Here is a 19,623-nt window from a genome sequence, read left to right on the forward strand (position 1 = left end):
TTGAAAATTTGACCACCTTTGTCTCCTATGGCCGGCCATGCCTCCATAAAGTGTCTAATTTCCCTTTAAAAACCCTCAATTTAGGTTCTCTAGCTATTTGGCACTTTTAGCTATCAAAATATGACTTTTTCATTTTGTGCGGTTTAGTCCTTTTTCACAGTTGGGCTCACAAACGTCACAATTAACTCACCAAATTTTTCATGCACTATTAAAAACATGCTATAACATCTAAATAATTATAAAATAATTTATTCAACTCTGAATTTGTGGTCCATAGACCACTATTATGACTAGGCCCTAAATCGAGCTGTTACAAACCTACCTATCCGTACACTCCAAATTAGCACCGGTTGTGGCACTAAACAGTATTTGCAGCAGAGCTACCAATACAGTACACTTCCTCTAATCATAATAAACCCATCTCTATGCAACATATCATAATATCATACATGTATGCAATATATATAAAATGGCATGCTCAATTAGTCATACATTTTATAAGGGCATAACTGTCATTTTATCAATTTTGGGGGTCTAGGTATACTTACCGACCCAAAAGTAGGTCCATAGTCGTTTAGGGCAACCCGTGCAACCTTAACAGTCAAATAGTGAAAATGGGCCCTAAGCCCATAATGCAGGCCCATGTGGGCCCACACGCCCGTGTGGCCCACATAGCCCAAAAATGGCCTTGGCCGCGTGGATTACACAACCTGGCCCAAAGTTCTCCATATGTTCTTGTGGTTTACCCGTGTGGGCCCACATGGCCCGTTTTGACCCACCATGGCCCAATTCGACCTCAGGCCATGAGATCGCTCATGGCCGACCTTAATGATCTTACGCCCACGTTAAGGCATTCGGATTACCACACGAGCAAGCGCACACTTGTGTAGCACCAACTGTCACCTATTTCGACTTTTTCTGATTTATGACTATGGCAGTGTTGTTACACACCTGATTGCGAAAGTGCGCAACTAGCCCACGAGTACTCCAACCTATCACAAACAGAAGCTCCGGTTAATTCCCTAACAATCGAGTTGAAGCAAACCCTAACCAAAAACTTATTCGAAAGATTACCTATCCCTCGCCTTGATCGATCGATTGAGCCTTGCACAAGAGATTGGTTGCAACCCCCTAAAGATTACCTGTACTCCAACAGAGACTTGTTATCTATTACCATACCCGTAAATAGTTGAACCAAGTGTAAAACAACTTACCAAAGGCATAGAACTAAGAATGAGAGACAGAAGTATTAGGCCAACACCCAAAAGCACACCCTTAAACTGAGGCACGAGATGGAACAATCATACTCCTATCAATAACCAGCAGAGAAAAGAAGTTGTTAGATGAAGGACAATTACAACAGACAGAGGGAGACAAAGAAAAAGAACTGTGTAGATTGATCAAAGAACACTTCCCTAGTGAAAACAACAATAGAGAGATATGAAGAATTTGGCCAAAGTAATCATATGAGAAGAGAGCGAATCGTTAGCACGAAAGAATTGAAAGAAGGGAGAAGATGTACTCGGTCAAGAGGAAATCAATTGAGGAAGGAAGAAGGAAGTTAGAATCGACCAAAACCCTAAGGCTAAAAACTGAAAGAGTTTGAGAGAGATGAAGGAAATAGGTATTCGGCCAAAAAGAGAATTGTTTGGAAGGGAGGAGAGTATAAGAGGCAATGATGAAAATTGAGGTACCTGAAGGGGAACGAAAATCCAGAATCAGCAAAGGCAAAAGGTACTACAAAATTCTCCTAGCACTATTCGGCCTCTAGAGAACAAAAGAAAGAACCAAAATGTTCACCAAACTCCAAATAGAGTACTTAACTTACCAAAGCTGAAATTCCTGAGTGCCTACTGTTCAAAACCGGCACACTACTCCCTCTCACCACAACTTTCCTTGATTTCCTCCTAAAATCCCTCCTCAAATCCTTCAAACCAATCAAACATCCATTAACTACTCAATTCAAATTCCCCTTAACCACTTCTGTGTTGCGGTCAACAAAAGACACTTCCACAGCACTTATAGCAAAATATAACACTCCACTGCGCCCACCAGGATTCGAACCCTAGTCCCTTGGCATAGGTAACACACCACTTACCCCCTAGACCAGTAGGCTCTTTATGTCATAAAATACCCATATTTATTTAAAATGCCCACTAACTAGAGACAGGGTTCATTCAAGTTAGCAACAAAATTTTGCACAAGTCAAGGCTTGAACCCAAGACTTCTCAGACACTTTCCAGAACACTTAACCACTGAAGCAGAACCATACCAAAATAATTATTTCAGATTTGGGGCATTACACTCTCTGTTTTTCACCCAAAAACAAATTGAATACACAAGGCCAAGTAATATGCCCATGTGCTAGGCTGTGTGGTTGATTTAAAATTTATGATTTTTCATTAAATAGGTGCAGACTTCTCATGCTCGGGACACATGCCCATGCCTGAGGCTGTTATCCACACGTCTGAGATACACGCCCGTGTCTCTGCCATTGTGCTCAATTTTGAGCATTTTGTTTCTCAAAATATAGGTTGCAGGGGATACACGGCTGGAACACATGCCCATAGGGTAGACCGTGTGTCACACACGGCCTAGACACATGTCTATGTGTCTACCCGTATGGAAAAATATAAGGCTATTTACCAACCCATTTTGCCACCCAATCCAAGCATATACATACAACCAAATCAGCCACAACCAAGACATCAACACATCATTCTCATGCTACTATTAATCGTACACAAACATCACATACTCATCAACTCAAATAGTAAATTATCACATCCATGAAAGGCATCATCATATAAATTACTTATACCAATAGTAACCAATTTTAAATGGCCTTATACAAAATGAACTTTCAACTAGTACAAGCCAACACATTTGGCCAAATCAATTATGACACATAACAAAATGGCCAAGTGCCCTATACATGCCATAACTCAAAACATTGAATTCATTAATACTGAAATAATTGTTGATAGTGTGAGTGGATCTCTGATGATCTCCGAACCCCGAGCTAGCTTGGTGACAGTATAAGACAAGGGAACGGAAGGGGAGCAAGCTATATAGCTTAGTAAGTTCCTATGCAAATAATAAGCATCCTAACTACACATTTAACATGCAACTAACATGATGAAAGTTAGCAAGAATGTTATTAAAATCTTATAGTCATAACTTATTCAATCACAACCTTACCAAGGGTTCATCACATATCGAGCTCATTACGTATGAGATTTATGTACATACCTGTACCAACTCGCAACATAACCATAGTCTTTCATAACTTTGACATTCCCGTTGAACACTTTGAATATTAACGGATACTTGGAAATCTTGCACATAAGTGCTATATATGTAGCCAAAGCTACCATATATCTCATAATACATATAGGCTCGTCTTCGAGCTATTCATGGGCCTACTCACACAAGCTGTCAGTCAAGCGTAGCTACATAGTGCTGCTCACACAAGTTGTCAGGTATCTGCAACACATGCTGGACTACCCAACCACTGGTAGGATGTACGAGACCAGCACCGGATCACATAAACATATGGCTTCCTAGTGACATGTCACTCATATCCTATTCTATTTCTAAGGTTCAACCAGGATTTCTCACTTGTCAAAAATTTTGTCGAATACATCCAGAGAGTCGATCACAATTCATACAATATTAAACCATTTAAAACATAAATGTAATAATGCATTATTTACATACGAACTTACCTCGATACAAAAATAGTAGAATTGGAGCTAATCGTCAAACACTTTACTTTTCCCCTGGTTCTTGGTCAGAACATCATTTTTCTTGATCTATAATAACAAATTTAACTCATTTAATACTCACATTGTTCAATTCAGCACAAAAATCATATTATGGAAAAATTACATTTTCCCCTAATGTTTCACATTTTTACAATTTAGTCCTTAGGCTCGTGAAAAGAAATATGTTCAATTTCTTCAAAACCCAAGCCTAGCCGAACCATTTTCATACTTATAATAGCCTATATTTTTTATTTAATCACTATTACTACTCATTTTTGTAACTTTTACAAATAGGTCCTTTTTGACATTTAAATAAAAAATCACCTAGCAAAAGTTGTTTATCTCACATCAAACATACATTTTCTTCCATTAGGCATTAGAATACACAAATATCTATCATGGGTAAAAATTTAGACTTTGATTATTTCATAAACTAGTGGTAGAACTAGACAGATTAGGTTACATGGATCTCAAAAACATGAAAATCATTAAAAACGGGGCTAGAACGGACTTACAATCGAGCTTGGAAGCTTTGGCCAAAACCCTAGCTATGGAGACTCTTCAAATTCAACTATTGGAGGATGAAATTGATAAGATGACATTTTTTATGTGTTTTATTTTGTCTTTACTAGCCAAATGACCAAAATGACCTTCACTTAAAACTTTGAAATTTCACCCTACCATGTCCATTTTTGCTCAACGTAAAGTAAAATGGTGTAATTACCATTTAAGGACCCCCAATTTAAAATTTCATAGCAATTAGACACCTCTAGCTTCTAAAACACGAATTTTGCACCTATTGCAATTTAGTCCTTTTAGCTAAATTAAGTGCCCAATTGATGAAATTTTCGAACGGAATTTTCACGAAACAATTCCATGAAACTTTAGACCATAAAAATATAATAAAATAAATCTTTCTACATAAGATTCGCGGTCCCAAAACCAATGTTCTAATTTCACCCTAAAATGGGCTGTTACACTTTAAAAGGCTTAATTGCTAAAACCTCTATGAAGAGATGATGCTAGGCGTGAGGAATAAAAAAGACTAAGAGAATTTGGAGAGAAGAGAGAATGATGAATGATAAGGGATGAGGGATGAGGGAATGAAGGGGTCATATTTATAGGTGAAGAGAGGTGGGTAGTTCGCTAAAAATAGGTAGGTATAGTCTCTTCAAATCTCTTCCTTTGATGGCCGGCCACAATTAGTGGAATATGAGCTGATTTTTGCTTGATTTTTAAGAAAATTAAATGCCATAATAACTCAGGACTAAGACTCGGTCAATTGTAAATCTTCAGGCAAATCTCTAATTTCTTCAACAATGAAAGGACCTTGTGTAATTAAACCAAAAAGTGGCTTAACAGAACAACCATTTGTAGCCAAATTTGGGTTCACTTGTTATTCGATTTGGAGGTTTTGTAATCCAACAAAGCTATCAGACCTGTCCAAAAGAAATTAATAAGTTAAAGGACCAAAGAATAAAATTTAACCAATTTAAATAATTAATTAAAACCCAAATTATTAATGAAATATTTTAAAATGAATTATTAAATATAATTTTATATTTTATTATTTAATTTAATCATGCATGGCCCATTTTATGTCTTAAAAATATAATATGCTCAAATCAATATAAAATAAGCCATTTTATGTATAAAACTATATAATAAAGCATAAAATCACATCTTAATAATTTCTATGTCCTAATTTAATATTTTCACATATTTCATTAATTTATTAAACAATTACTTAGTTTTAACAATGAATTTAAGTAAAAAGGTGATAAATTACATAGTAAAAATTCTATATATTTTTCAGTTTACACACCCCAAACTTAAATCATTGCTCGTCCCGGGTAATGTTTCTGCACAGCAAAAGGTCTTGCTAAGGCAAAATTGCTAATTGTGTAAGCAGCATCAATCTTTGTCCCATAATCATGCATTAATAACTTCATGCTCATCGATCTTTTTTATTAACAAGTAATTCATATGCAAACATTTTGAGAATTTTATACTAAGTTTCAAAATATGCCAACATGAATCATAGTTTGTATGCATGTCACAGCCACAGATAACATTATTCATTCAACATAATTTCTTATCAATCAAGCAAACAATCATAAGGCTTATTTATAATCTTCATATGTTGAACTTACGACTTCCTCTCCACTAATGTAGGTAACATAATCATCAAATCAATAGGTGTTTTATAAGGTTGTAATGGCACTTGGCTAAAGGTACGGATTTTAAGAGATGGGACATTTCAGTTTTAAAAATCTTAACCTATATCTTTGTCTTGGATTTCTCGAAATACAAACTTTTTCTTTAAGTGAACCTTTGGAGCACCCCTAAACTTATTTTGAACTCAAGCTCATACATTTTTCCTTTTTGGAGATTGAGCAAACTTTTTTTTAAGCATGAGCACATACATATTTTTGAAAATTTCCTCAATTGTTGATTACCAAGACAAATTTAGTTAAAATGGGTGCAAATGATTAGGATAACTTAAAAAAATGGTAATTTGGCTTATAATGTAGGTTCATTGCAATAAACAGGCCTTTAAGCTCAAAATTACTGTTTCAAGGGACTAATATCATAGGGTTGGCTTGAACAGGCTGAAACAATCCAAAGAAATAGTGCTTATATCATTTTAGATTTTTATGTCCCCTAGGATTTCACCTCAAGAAAGTTACTAAGTCAAAAGATATAAACCTTCATACATGTCTAATCTCAAAAGAAACTAAGTTTTCATGGCAAACATTACTAAGGCTAAGATCATACAAGCATTCCATTCTTCATTATAACATACTAACATTCAGATAAAATCATCATTCATAATTGCATACAAACTATCTCATCAACAAAAAATGTCTCTAAACATTCATTTATTAAAACATACTTATGAAAAAATGATTGAAACATACTTGAAAATTAAAACATTTGAGCAAATTTATTTGTCTTACACCCTTTAAAAAGAAGTAATGTCCTAACTGCAAGAACAAAGTAATGAATGAAAACTGAACACTAGGTAGGGTTGTAAAGAAAGAGAGGTGAGTCATTAAGACTGCTTAAAGACCAAGTCTTTCCTAATAACCCAATCCTAGACATGCTCATTCCCATTACCACACCACTTAGTCTTTTTCTTTCTAAAGAAGTGTTAAGTTTATTCATGCTTGCTATGTTTTATTCTGTAGAAATTAAATCCTAATTATGAAAGAAAGAAATTCCTAAAGACCTAAAAAATAATTAAATAAATAAAGAGATAAGAATTCCCCCTTTTATTTTTCTGACTCATTCCCCTTGTCTTTTTCAGCTCCATCTCCGCTTGTATAATCAGTATCTTCCGTCCATGTCTCAAAAATAGCATCTGGGAACTTAGGAATAAAAGTATTAGAGATATTCTTAAAAGTATTTTGAATTGAGTCATCTCTAGTTTTTGCATATTTCTAGTAAATTTGTTGTTAATTCTGCATGAACTTGCACATATCCATCACAATTGACAACTCCGATTTCTTTGAAGGACTTGCAGAATTCGACATAGGAGTTGTAAATTCAGGTTCAACACTTAGCTTGATTGGTTCTTCTTCTGGCTCAACCCTTGGTTCAGGGGTTGTAGATCCTTCAACTGGTTTAAGACTGTTTGATTCCTTGTCAGATTGTTCTTTTCTATTGTTAGTAACTGAATTACTTCAATTTCAGTTTCATTTGTTGACTCCTCAGTATCTAACTCAGTTGGAACTTCTTGCTCACCTTGACTCAACTCATGCATCTTCTCTACTACCTTCTAAAATCATGATTTATAAAGCACCCTTGAAGATATCGCACCTTCAGTTTTGCTTGTGTTTTAACATGGGCCCTTAAGCAAAGTGAAGTGATTAATGATGGGAAATAAGCACTTTCTGTCTTCTTTTTACCATAATCATGAATCTCTTTGAGAATAATTTTCCCAACATTCATGGACTTTTCTATCAAAAATGCATATAACAAGAGCATCCCTTCCATCGAGGTGGTGGAATTATGTGAGCTAGGTATAAAATTGTAGCAAACGAAATAAAACCATACCTTTGCTACTGGTTTTAGGTATTCCCTTCGGCAAGAATGGCGCCCATACTTTCTTATAATCCATTAGGATCCCGGATTTGTCACAACATCAAGCACTTGTTGAAGAAAATCCCAAATGATATTGTTCATCATAAGGTAGTACTCATCTTATTCAACATCCAGTAAGTTAAACAAATCATTGATGGAATTAGAAGTAAGAGGTACCTTTTTCTTTCAAATAATGACCTCAGTAGCATCTTGCATAGTTAAACTAGCACAGAATTCTCGAACTAGTTCATCATCCGGAAGTAACGAGCATCACAAAATCGTTCCCACTTGAGAGCATTTATTTTTTTCTAATCGGTATAGGAACAACCATCAAATCATTACTCTTCAAGTCAAAACCTTTTTTCGGCATCATTGGTTGATACTTGAAGATTGAATCAAATCTCTCTTTCACTTCTTCATCAATTAAAATTGGGTTTTTAGGAGTAGTCTTTGAAGATCTAGTTCTTTTGCGAAATATGGTATCTTTTCTTGAAAATTGGCAAAGTTTCTACACAAAAGGAAAATGAAAGAAATAGGCAAAGTGGTAAAGATTTGCTGTAACAACCCAATTTTGGGTCTGGTTGGAATAATGGTTTCGAGACCACAAATCTAACATAGAAAATTTAATTTTTCTTATATTATTATGGTCTACAATTTTATGGAATGATTCTGTGAAAATTTTGCTCGAAAATTTTGATGTTTGAGCACTCAATTTAGCAAATAGGACTAAATTGCAAAAACTAAAAAACTTGAGTTCTATATACTAAAGGTGTTTATTTGCTATGAGATTTTAAATTAGAGGTCCCTAGATGGTAATTAGACCACCTGTTAAGTTACTGGACAAAAATGGACATGAAGTAAGAGAAATTTTATGTTTTAAGTTAGGGGCATTTTGGTCATTTAGTTAATAAATGAATTAATAAGCAAAATAAAATCCAAATTTTGCTCATATTCTTCTCCCATCTCCGAATATCCCTAAGGAAGACATAGCTAAGGTTTGTTCATCTTCCATGGTTGATTGTAAGTCAGTTCTAGCCCCGTTTTTAATGATTTTCATGTTTTTGAGATCCTTGTAACCTAATATAGCTATTTCAAGGACTAATTTGAAAGAAAGATGAAGCTTAAAATTTTACCTATGCTAGATATTTCTGTATTTTGATGCCTAATGGCAGAAAATGTATGTTAGATGTAAGATAAACAACTTTTGCTAGGTGATTTTTTATGGAAATATTAAAAAAGGACCTATTTGAAAAACTTACAAAAATGAGTAGTAAAAGTGTGATTAAATGAAAAATATGGGCTGTTATGAGTATCATAAAGATTTGGATAGGCTTGGGCAATGAAGAAATTAGATGAAAATCATTTTACGAGCCTAAAGACTAAATCGTAAAAACATGAACATTAAGGGCAAAAATGTAATTTTTTCATAATATGATTTTTGGACTGAATTGAACAATGTGAATACTAAATGAATTAAATTTGTCATTATATATCAACAAAAATGAGGTTCAAACCTAGATCGGGGGAAAAATAAAGTGTTTGACGATTAGGTCAAATTCTACTAATTTTTGTATCGAGGTAAGTTCGTATGTAAATAATGCATTGTTATATTTATGTTTTAAATGCTTTAACATTGTATGAATTATGATTGACTCTTTGGACGTATTCGAAAAAGTTTCAACAAGTGAGAAATTCCAGATTGAGCCTTAGGAATAGAATAGGATATGGGTGACATGTCATTAGGAACCCATTTGTTTATGTGATCCAGGTGTTGGTCTTGTATGTCCTACCAGTGGCTGGGTTGGCTGGCATATGTTGCGGATACCTGATAGCTTGTGTGATTAGAACTGTGTAGCTATGTCTTGACTGATAGCTTGTGTGAGTAGGCCCATGAAGATCTCAAAAACGAGCCTATATGTATTATAAAATATGAGGTAGCTTTGCTATATATATGGCACTTATGTGCAAGATTTTTGAGTATTCGTTAATATTTTGGGTGTTCAACGGGAATGTCAAAGTTGTGAAAGGATATGGTTATGTTACAAGTTGGTACATTTATGTACAAAAAACTCATAAGTAATGAACTTGATATGTGATGAACTCTCAGTAAGGTTGTGATTGAGCAAATCTATTATTATGAGATTTTAATAGCATTTATGTCAACTTACATTATGTTAATTGTATGTTAAATGCGTGGTTATGATGCTTATTATTTGCATAGGAACTTACTAAGCTATATAGCTTACTCCCTCTCTTTTCCCTTATCTTATAGTATCACCAAGTTAGCTCGGGGATTAGAGATCGTCAGAGATCCACTTACACTATCAACAATTATTTTAGTACCAATTATTTCAATGTTTTGAGTTATGGGATGTATAGGGGACTTGGTCATTTTGTTATGTGTCATAATTGATTTGGCCAAATGTGTTGGCTTATATTGGTGGAAATTTCATTTTGTATAAGGTCATTTGAAATTGGCTACTATTGGTATAAGTAATTTATATGATGATGCCTTTTATGGAGGTCGGAATTTACATGATTTAAGTTGATGAGTATGTGATGTTTGTGTATGATAGATGGTAGCATGTGAATGATGTGTTGATGTCTTGGTTGTGACTGATTTGGTTGTATGTATATGCTTGGATTGGTGCTATGTTATGTTGTGTAGGTGTGCGCATAGAAGGGTGGCAAAAAGGCTAGGTAATTGACTTATTTTTGTCCACACGGGTAGACATACGGGCGTGTATCTAGGCCATGTGTGACATACGGTCTACTCAATGGGCATGTGTTCCGGCCGTGTGTCCCCTGCACCTTAATTTTGAGCAATAGATTGCTCAGAATTGAACACACGAGCAAAGACTCGGGTGTGGGTCTCAACCGTGTGGATGACACAGCCTAAGGCACAGGAGTGTGTCCTGGTCATGTGAAATCTGCACCTCTTTAATGAAAAATAAAATATTTAAATAGACCACACGACCTAGCACACGGGTGTGTGACTTGGCCATGTGTCTTCAATTTGTTCTTGGGTGAAAAATAGAGAGTTACACGGGTTCGGGACACGGGCGTATGTGACCATACAGCCTGCCCACACGGGCATGTGACCCTTGTTTAGTGAAAAATTTTCTAAGTGTTGCAAAATTTTCAATACTTCTCAGTTTAGCCCCGAACCACTTCCAATGCATGTTCTGGGCCTTGTACGATCGTAATAGGGACTTTATGAGTATTTTCAAATGGTTTTAATTTGGAAAAAATTCATGTCTCGGAAATGTATGTTTGCTTGTTAAAGTCTAGTAATGCCTCGTACACTGTTTCAGTGTCGAATACGAGTAAGGGGTGTTACACTTGCTATTGCAAAAATCGTGCAATGGCAAGGATGGCATGGCGGCAACGACAACGTGTGACAGCAAAGGCAGTGTGCGGCGACAACAACAGCGATATACGGTAGCAAATTTGGTGCTTTGGCATGTTCTTGCAGCGGCAATAGGTGATTTCGAAAAAAAGGAAAGAAAACTAGAGTTTCTTTCAGGATTTGAGGTTGATGGCCCAAAAGGGAGATTTAGGATTTAGGGATTTTTTAGGGTTTAAGCAAATTGCTGTGAAGGATATGAAAACTAGTAAAATGGAGAGGGGTTTGTATAGGGAAAAATTAGGGCAACATGTAGCAAAAATTTAGCTACATTAGGGTTACTTGGGTGGCAATCAATGGGAGTGGTAGTAGGGTATGGATTTTTCCCTCCTTTTTGCTGTCTTGGGCCTCAAACTCAGACTGTATCTACGAACTTATTCAAAAAAATTTGATTGCTTGGGCCAAATTTGACCCCCCCTTTATTAACATAACAGTTTAAAAATTAAACAAGACAAATGAAACTTAAAATTTTTTAAATCTTAATTAGAAAATTTCTTCTTAACAAATTACATTAAATTAATTCTGAGGAAAGGTTGGAGGGGTCATAGCCGTCCCGCTTATGTTCTAATCTCCTTAGACAGAAGAAATTAAATGTACTAAGTTACGAAATTAAGTTCTAATTATTTATTTATTTACAAAATAAGTTCATGAAAGATCAAGGGTTTGTTAATTTGAACGAGGATTCAACTCACTCAACTTCACCATCCCAATAGTGTTTGAGATGTTAACCATTAACTTTAAATGTACCTCCATAATTGTCATATAATTCAATAGCTCCATAAGGATAAACTTGGTATATGGTATAAGGTCCTTTTCATCGGGATTTAAGCTTCCCAGAAAATAACTTCAACCTTGAATTAAACAACAAAACCTTCTGACCTTCTTTAAACTCGCGAGGTTGTATATGACTATCATGTCATCTCTTTGATCTTTCTTTACACATTTTGCCATTCTCATAGGAAAACAACCTCAACTCTTCTAACCCATCAAGTTGTAACATCCTTCTCTCACCAGCTTGCTTAAGATCAAAGTTCAACTGCATCAAAGCCTAGTGAGCTCTATTCTCCAACTTGAAAGGAAAATGACATTCCTTTCCAAAGAGTAACTGATAAGGAATAGTCATTCCTAACAATGTCTTAAATGCTGTTCGATAGGCCCAAAATGCATCATTGAGCCTTTGAGACCAATCTTTTCTGCTAGGGCATACTACCCTTTCAAGGATAACTTTGATTTCATGGTTCACTCTTTCAACTTGCCCATTAGACTAGGGCTGATAGGCAGTAGCAATCTTGTGCTTCACATCATAGTTGTCAAGCAACCACTTCAGCCGTTTTGTTCACAAAGTGAGAACCTTCATCACTAATAATAGCTCTTGGTGTCCCAAATCCTGTAAACACATGCTTATGTAGGAATCGCATGACTACCTTAGCATCATTTGTAGGGTATGCTTCAACTTCAACCCACTTGGATACATAGTCCATAGCAAGTAAGATGTATTTGGTCCCATACGAAGAAGGAACCGAGCCTAAGAATTCAATGCCCCATACGTCAAATAATTCAATCTCCAAAATGTTTGTCAAGGGCATCTCACTCCTCATTAATATATTTTCGATCCTTTGGCATTTATCACAGTTCTTCACATAAGCATAAGCATCATTAAATAGCGTAGGCCAAAAGAAACTTGCTTCCAAAATCTTTGCTGCAGTACGTGAACCACAAAAGTGTCCCCCAGTTGGAGATGAACGGCAATGATACAAGATCCCAGCAATCTCACTTTCAGCTACACACTTTTAGATTATATTATTTGCACACTATTTAAACAAAAACGGATCCTCCCAAAAATAATACCAACTATCATGAAGGAATTTTTTCCTTTGTTGGTATGTCATTTCTCGAGGAATAATTCCACATGCAAGACAATTGGAAAAATCAGCAAACCAAGGTTTTTTATGAATTCGACTTACCTCAAATAAGTGTTCATCTGGGAAATTCTTGTTGATAGGCACACATGATCAAGTTACCTTGTCTTGTTCCAACCTTGAAAGATGATCACCTATTTGATTTTTGACACCTTTTCTATCTTGGATCTCAAGGTCAAATTCTTGAAGTAAAAGTATCCAATGAATTAGCCTCGGTTTCGCATCTTTCTTCATAAGCAAGTATTTAATGGCTGCATAGTCAGTAAATACTGTAACTTTGGTGCCTATAAGATATGAGAATTTGTCAAAAGGAAAAACTATGGCAAAGAGTTCCTTTTCAGTTACCGTATAATTGAGTTGGGCTCTCGTCAAAGTTTTACTTGTATAGTAAATAGGGTGAAACACTTTGTTTCTTCTTTGACCCATCACAGCTCTAACGACATAATCACTTGAATTGCACATCAACTCAAAAGGTGAGCTCCAATCAGGTTTAACGATTATTGGGGCTGAGATTAACCATTTTTTTAGATCTTCAAAAGCTTCCAAACATGCTTTGCTGAAATCAAACACTGTATCTTTCTCTAACAACAAACAAAACGGTTTAGAAATTTTCAAGAAATATTTGATAAACATTCGGTAAAATCCAGCAAGGCCTAAGAAACTTCTGATTCCTTTCATATTATTTGGGGTCGGTAATCTTTCAATTACGTCCACCTTTGCTTTATCGACTTCAATTCCTCTCTTTGAGATTTTATGCCCTAAGACAATCCTTTCCTTAACCATAAAATGACATTTTTCCTAGTTACGGACAAGATTCTTCTTTTCGGATCGCTTTAGTACCTTAGCTAAATTACTCAAACAAATATTATAAGTGTTACCAAAAACAAAAAAATCATCCATGAAAATCTCAACAAAATTTTCAACCATATCAGTGAATATTGCCATCATGCATCGTTGAAATGTTGTAGGTTTATTGCATAAACCAAAAGGCATTCGCCTAAAGAAAATGTACCGTATAGACAAGTAAACGTTGTTTTATGTTGGTTCTCCAAAGCTACAACTATTTGGTTATATCCCGAATAGCCATCTAAAAAATAATAGAATTCATTATCTGCCAGTCGATCTAACATCTGGTCCATAAAAGGCAACAAAAAATGGTCCTTCCGAGTTACTTTATTCAATTTTCTATAATCAATACAGATTCTCCAATAAGTAACAGTTCTCATTGGAATCAACTCATTACAGTCATTTTTAACAATCGTGATTCGACCTTTCTTCAACACACACTGCACCGGACTTACCCACAAACTATCTGAAATAGGATAGATGATTCCTGCATCTAACCATTTTATCACTTCCTTTCTCACAACTTCTTTCATAATAGCATTGAGCCTCCTTTGCCCATCAATTTTAGCTCTTTCACCTTCTTCTAAAATAATTTTATGTATGAAAAAAAAGGCTTATACCTCAAATATCAGCTATGGTCCAACCAATTGCTTTCTTAAATTTCTTTAGAACAACAATTAGTTGCTCTTCTTGATCTTTCATTAGTTCTACTGAAATAATCACACGCAAAGTGGATAGTCACCTAAATAAGCGTATTTCAAATGGGAAGGAAGTACCTTTAGTTCGAGTTTAGGTGGTTCTTCAATTGACAACTGGGGTTACACAAATTCTCTAACTTCTAACTCCAACGGTTCAAACCATGTGGATTAATTAAAATTTCTCGAATTGGTTTTCATCAAAGCCATGTTTTCTTCACCTTCTTCATCCTCCAAAGGGTCAAGATCTAATGCTTTCTCCAAGGGATCTTCTTCAAAATTACTTTCAATAGAAACCAAGGTTTCTATCTCTTCCATAATTAAACATTCTTCTGCCGGATCTGGAAATTTCATCACTTTAAGAATGTTAAAAGTTACTTGATCGTCTTGAACTCGCATGGTGAGTTCACCTTTCTGCACATCAATTAATGTTCTTTTCGTGGCTAAGAAAGGTATTCAAAGGATAATCGAGATTTCCTTATCTGCTTCAAAATCTAAGACAATGAAATCAGCAGAAAAAATAAATTTATCGACTCTTAACAAAACATCCTCGATCTTTCCTTCGGGATATGCTAAAGATTGATCCGCTAGCTGAAGCGTCACAGTTGTAGGTCTTACTTCACCTATCCCTAGCATCTTGAAAATAGACTTAGGCATCAAGGTGATACACTCTCCTAAGTCACATAAAGCTTTACCACAATAAGATTCACCAATGTTACAGGGTATAGTAAAGCTTCCTGGATCTTTCAATTTCAGTGCTAATTTGTTCTGCAGGAATGCACTGCACTCCTTTGTCAAGGCAACAGTCTCATACACACTTAGTCGTTTCTTCTTGGATAGTATATCCTTCATAAACTTCACATGATTCGACATTTGTGTTAAAGCCTCCACCAATGGAATATTGATGTCTAACTGCTTCAGAACATCCAAAAACTTCTTAAATTGCACCTCATGTTTCTACTTGTGTTGCTGCAATCTTTCCGGATATGGAGGTGATGGAACTTTCAGTTGAATCAGATAACTCTTCTAATTAGGTAAATATACATAGTTAGGATTTACCTTTTCACTCTTTGCAAATTTTGATTCCTTTGGTATAGAAAATTCCACTGCTGGTTGATTCTTCTAAACGAGCTTATCTTCGACATCAATCTATTGGGGTTCTATAATTTTACCATTTCGCAATGCCACTACTTAATATGTTCTTTACCTAAATTTCTTGGATTCTCAGTATCACTCAGAAAGGTTCCTTACAGTCTATTACAAAGCTCTATAGCTAACTGACCCATTTGGTTTTCCAAATTTTTCAGTGTTGTTGCTTGGCTTTGGATCAAAGTGTCGTTTTTTGCCATGTATGCTTTTAACAAGTTATCCAAACTATTTGATGCCTCAGCTTGAGGTGGTTTTAGAGCTTGCTAATTAAACCCTTGAGATTGGTTGGGTCTATACTACAAGAACTTGTTGCGCGGTCCATTTCCTTGGTTGCTCCAAGAAAAATTAGGATGATTACGCCATGAAGGATTGTAGAAGATGGAATGGGGACCTTGTCCACTCTTATTTTGATGTTGGTTCCCACATGGTACACTGACTCAGGATTTGATGGACAATTCTAAAAGGAAAGACGTTCCCCATAATACATAGGAAAGTACTTCAAATGGGCTTGGTGGCTGAGTTGTAAAATGATTAGCACTATTAGTGTTAAATTGTTTTAACGTGGAGGAAATAAATGATACATGAGCTGATAACGAAGTGAGGGCGTCAACTTTATGAACTCTGCCTACACATCTTCCTAAAGTTGTTCGATTTGTTGGCCATTGATAGTTATTATTTGCGATCCTCTCGATGATCTCATAAGCCTCATTATAAGACTTAGACAAAACTGCGCCATTCACAGAAGCATCTACCATCAATCTTGTATGTGCATTGAGACCATTATAGAATGTCTCCAACTGGATACAATGAGGAATCCCATGATGAGGACACCTATAAAGTAACTCTTTGAATCACTCCCAAGCCTTATACAAAGACTCGTCCTTCAGTTGTTGGAAAGTTGTGATCTCATTCCTCAAGTTAGCATTTTTGTTAGGCGAGAAATACTTAAACAAAAATCTCTCTGCTAATTCTTACCATGTAAATATGGAACTTTGTGGCAATGAATTGAGCTATGCTCATGCTTGATCTCGCAATGAGTACGGAAAAAACTTCAACCTCAGTATGTCTTCAGTCACATCGGCTATCTTGAATGAATCACTCACCTCCATAAAAAATCGAAGTTGGAGATGTGGATCTTCTGTGGGCATACCACTGAATTGGAAAAATGTTTGGAGCATTTGAAACATCACTAGTTTTAATTCAAATTGGGTTGCCTCAATATCTAGCCTTCTAATTCTTGGATTTAACTCACTGAAAAGTGGCACAGCATATTGTTTGATGCATCAATCCCTATCATCAGCAATGAGGATGCGATTTTGTACACAATCAGCTTACCTAGGTCTTGATTCTAATTTCCAAGGTCCATCTGACTTGTCATTGAGTTGTTCATTCACGTCTTCTTTGTCTGAAAGTTTGCTCAATTTCAGGGTCTACAGGGAGTAAATCGATAATTCGATCTATGTTCATAAACACCTAAAAAGAAAATCACAAAATTAAAACGAATAAGTTAGTAATGTTAGAAGTACACCAAATTGGAAGTAAATAATTTCACCAAAAGAAATTATTTTGTCAACAGTTAACAATCCCCGGCAACGATGCCAAAAACTTGTAAGCGTAGGTTTGTGCAAGTGTACATAGTCGTTATCAAGTAATAAGTATGTATTGAGTTATCGTCTGCAAAGGGATTGTATTTGTGTTAAATCACTTAATTTGTAAAATTATATTAACAATTTGGTAATAAAAACACAATATAGTTGAGAAGTGATGATTAACATATATTAAACTGAATGTAATGATTCTAATTACGTGATTTCGTGATAGGTTTTAGATATTTATAATTAATCATTCTTGAACTAACTATTATCGCGATATAGGCAAGTGTACCTGTCGAACAGTAGTATAGTTTTAGCAAGACCGGATTGTCAAACCCAAAAGAACTAAAAGTACTAGTAATGACTGTCTTTTTATTATCTTGCTTAAGAATAAAGAGGTTTTTGTTTTAGCTAACTAATTATCTAAACTAAGAATTCACAGAGAATGGAATTGGGGAAATACTTTTGGAAAAATCGATTGAATTAAGACAATACCTAATGAAAAATCCACCTAGACTGTACTTGTTATTCTGGCTCCGAATCGGACGATTTATTCATTTAACTAGTTTCGTAGAAATCCCTAAGTTATGTTATTATCCCTATTGAAGACTAATAACGTCTAATCCCTAGATTGAATAATTGAGACCTTTCTCTAATTAACACCCTATGGTAGCATTAACTCGATCTATGGATCCCCTTATTAGGTTTCACCTAATCTGGCAAAATCTTGTCACCCTATGTCTAGGCGCGCAATCAACTCCGCTTAGTTATGACAAATGTACTCTTAGACAGGGTCTATTCCTCCTCTGAATAAGAGCTTATCTTGAATCAGTATCCTGGGATATTAAAATAAGAATTAAGAATGCATAATTAAAAACAAGTTAAATTTTTATCATACAATTCAGAAAATAATAACAAGATTCATCTTAGGTTTCATCCCCCTTAGGCATTTAGGGGATTTAGTTCATAACTAAATAACAAAACATCTCAGAATAATAAAGAATACAAAACATAAAGAAAACCCAAAACTTCTGAAGGGGAAATTGAGGAGAGATCTTCAGTCTTGATGGTGAATCCGGCTTCTGAGATGAATCAATCGGCTTCCTTGGAGTAATTCCTTACTCCCTATTCTGTGTCTCCTTTTCTTCCTCCTCTAGGGTGTATTTATAGGCTTTGGAATGCCTAAGAGCCCTCAAAATTAGCCTTTTCCAAATTGGACTCAACTTGGGCTCGGCAGGGACACGCCCGTGTGTGATTACTTCAGGTCGTGCTCAAGCCTACCAAATTGACACGGCCGTGTGGTTTGCTCGTGTGAAGAGGTCCAAGCCGTGTTGATTTCGTACTTTGGCCCATTTTCTTTGTTTTTGGCCCGTTTCTCATTCCTTTTGCTCTCCTATGCTCTCCTAAGTATAAAACATGAAATTAAAGCATTAGGAGCATCAAATTCACCAATTCTAATGGAAAATTATCCATAAAATACGTTAAGCATGGGGTAAAAATATGTATAAATTACGGTTTATCAGATCCCTAATAAAAATTATCCTATGTATGCAAACTATATGAATGAAATAGATTTTAGCAAAATTAAACACAATTTGCAAAAATTATAACATAAATAAACTAAGGCAATTACTTTAATTAAACTCAATTTATTATCAACATGCTTAATAACATTCGGAAAAACATTCCGTGGAAACTCAATCTTTCAAGAGTTTCGAAACCACATTAGGTCATTTCAAAATCCCTTACTTAGTAAATACGCATTCTACTGATCCTTATTTACTAAGGGTTTATTAAGATTCGTGTGAGGTAACAGGGACGTGTTAGGTTTGAAATAGTTTAATCTCACAAATCTAAAAACTATGCAGATAACAGAGCTTGGTTAGAGTGGTTATGCCACCTGTAATTTAATCGGGGTAGGATCTAAATTGAGCATGCACATTTCAATTATGTGTCCATTAGTCATCGTCTGGTTATGATCGCTCAACTAATTTAGGTGCATTTCGATCATGTATGAACGAAATACAAACTTGATTTTAATTGAAAACATGATCGATTGAGGCACAAACATTATAAGCATGAATCAAATAAATATTATTTAATCAAAGAAATCATCCTACCTTAAATAAAATTAAGCTAACATTGTTGTAAACAAGAACAAAG

At 35.3% G+C, this 19,623-nt stretch overlaps 1 non-coding gene across 1 annotated transcript; it reads left to right on the forward strand.

Moving 5' to 3' along the window:
* The first annotated feature begins 16,681 nt into the window (after window positions 1-16,681).
* Window positions 16,682-16,788, forward strand: LOC121231036 (small nucleolar RNA R71). Its single transcript, XR_005929105.1, has one exon. It is a non-coding gene; the product is annotated as a small nucleolar RNA R71 (small nucleolar RNA).
* The last annotated feature ends 2,835 nt before the right edge of the window (window positions 16,789-19,623 follow it).

This window comes from Gossypium hirsutum, chromosome A06 (genome assembly GCF_007990345.1).
Source record: "Gossypium hirsutum isolate 1008001.06 chromosome A06, Gossypium_hirsutum_v2.1, whole genome shotgun sequence".
Taxonomy (NCBI): Eukaryota; Viridiplantae; Streptophyta; class Magnoliopsida; order Malvales; family Malvaceae; genus Gossypium; species Gossypium hirsutum.